This window comes from Hordeum vulgare, chromosome 6H, assembly GCF_904849725.1.
Source record: "Hordeum vulgare subsp. vulgare chromosome 6H, MorexV3_pseudomolecules_assembly, whole genome shotgun sequence".
Lineage (NCBI taxonomy): Eukaryota > Viridiplantae > Streptophyta > Magnoliopsida > Poales > Poaceae > Hordeum > Hordeum vulgare.
This window is the reverse complement of record NC_058523.1, coordinates 540,507,817-540,510,255: the sequence shown is the minus strand read 5'-3', so window position 1 is coordinate 540,510,255 and position 2,439 is coordinate 540,507,817. Positions and strand designations below refer to the sequence as shown.

At 48.2% G+C, this 2,439-nt stretch overlaps 1 pseudogene; it reads left to right on the top strand.

The window, feature by feature from the left end:
- The first annotated feature begins 253 nt into the window (after positions 1 to 253).
- LOC123405809 lies at positions 254 to 1,992 on the top strand (annotated as a pseudogene).
- Positions 1,993 to 2,439: the final 447 nt, after the last annotated feature.

The following is a 2,439-nucleotide window of genomic DNA, read 5'->3' as shown; positions in this document are numbered from 1 at the left end:
CTCCTCCACCGCTTCTCCTTCTCCCCCGTCTCTGGCATGGTATTCTTCTTCTCCGCCATTGGCGTGGTGGGCGCCGTTGCCATTGCTGCTGCCGTGGTCGTGGGCGAGGTCCAGCCGCTTCCTGATCTCCCTGGTCAGCAGCTCCTCCACCGCATCAGCGCCGCCGCCGCCGCCGCTGTGTTCCTCCTCCATGATCTCCACCTCCTCCTTGAACTGGCCCCACTGCTTCTGCGCATGCGCGCCGGCCCCGGCCATGGATCCCTACAAGGTACTACCTCCCTCCCCTTCTTCCCCCCAGCGATCCGGTTCCGCTAGCCGGACCAGATCGCCGATTCGCACCATCCGCTCATCTCACCACTCGCTTTTCTTGCTTTCTTCTTGTTCGCAGCACCGGCCCACGAGCGGGGCCAACTCCGCCTACTGGACCACCAACTCCGGCGCCCCCGTCTGTAACAACAACAACGCCCTCACCGTCGGACACCGAGGTCCGTAACCCCCACCCCCACCCCCATCTCCTCTTCTTGCCGATCCCCTCCGCCCTATGCTCACCTTAGCTTACCTTAGATCGCTTCTCTCTGGTCTGATAGCGAAATTGAAATCCAGCCTGTGCTCGCCTCGATTCTCTCTGGATCTGCGTTGTCAATTCATCCTCCTGCTACTGCTAGCATATTCGATACGACCGCCTATTTTCATCCTCTTGCTCTGTCTTGCTCCACCGTTTGTACCCATCCATTACATTCACCTACCGGCCTAGCTTTGGTTCCTGCAAGCGCTTGAATGAATTTGTACTAGCTTCCTTCACAACGTGCCCTTCTCCGCGGTCCAGCCTCACAAAAACTTTTCTAGCAAACATACAAGAAGGATTCATATTTTTCACCCGTCGCCGTCGTGCCATAGGGTTGCTCAACGGGGAAGATAACAAGCAACACCTTTTTCACACAGCATGTAGATATCTCTGCTCTATAAAATTATAGCTCAAAATTCTGCTAGTGATCACAGATATACTGAAACAGAATCAAACACACATATTAATGCAAGAGACAGCATAGCATCGGCTCAAACTTCGAGTCCCTTTTCATAAGCAGACTGGTCAATCCAGTGCTTCGTATGTACCTAGTCTCTGGCCGAACCAAACATAAGTCAGACTTATGCTTCAGTTACTGCTTCACGTGGAATTTTATATCAAGTCAAGCTGTCTTACATGTGCTGCACAAAACCGGAAATGTTCTGTAAATGCTGCCATTCATGTTTCTTAGCGAGTTATCTGACAACAATATTTGTTTGTTGTTGCAGTCTTCGAAGAGGAAGACCAGGGAGCCCAAGGAGGAGAACGTCACCCTTGGACCGTCAGTCCGTGAGGGAGAGCATGTGGCGTTACTCACATATTTGCATCCTTCAATGACACCTTCATCGTAAGTGTTTACCTCTTTGCGCCTATGCAATGGACACTGTTGTTTCATGTGTGTTGACTCTGTATCTCATTATGCAGCATGTGACTGACTTGTCTTGGAGGGAAACGCTGGTGCACATCAGTGGTATGTATCTTTGCCTATGTGATTACTTGTGTTGAAACTGTTAGATATGGTACTTGATAAGTTGATATGCACTGTTATTCCTATAAACCATCCAGGTGGCATGAAGGTCAAGGCTGATCGTGATGAATCTTCACCCTATGCTGCTATGCTTGCATCTCAGGATGTCGCTACCCGTTGCAAGGTAAGCATCCTGAAATTTCTAGGAATCACTTTCAACTTGATCCTATCACCAGCTGTCTTCTGTAGTATATCATTAGACTGATGTTTGCCAAGCTATGACGGAATGTCGGTACACGACTGGGATGTAATCCTGCATTGCTCTTTTGAGATGTCTTGTCTTAGAGTTGTTTTTAGATTAGTCTCACTCTCGCATGTTGGTGTCGCATTCTTCCACCAGGGAGCATTTTTCCACGAGGTGTCATGTCAGGGCGTGTATGGGTTGCTGTTTCTGGAGTAGATAGCTGGAGTTCGACGATTTGGTGCGTCGTGCTGAGCTTCTTCTCTGATCTGCACTGATTTCTTGGTGGAAAGGGAGGCAGTCCTTGTTTGTTTGATCCATAGGTTTAGAAGTTGGCTACACTCCAGAGAAGCATCTAATTTGTTATGTGTTGTTTTTGTTATGTCTGGCTAATCTGGGGACCCATTTCTGTTGTCTTCTACGGTAGCAAATAATGCCTAACTTCTGGTCTTCACCCTAGCTAGACCTTTTCTAGATAATTCCATATTGTAAAACACTGGGAGAGCAAGAACAACATCATCCTTTTTCTACATAATTCCACGCAGTTCTGTTGCTTAAATATTCATAGTCATAGTGAGTGTCCTCCATTACAGCATCAGTCTCTAACAATCTACTTACTGGAGCCAGGAAATTGGATTAATAGCTCTCAGTTTCTTGCTTCCATAT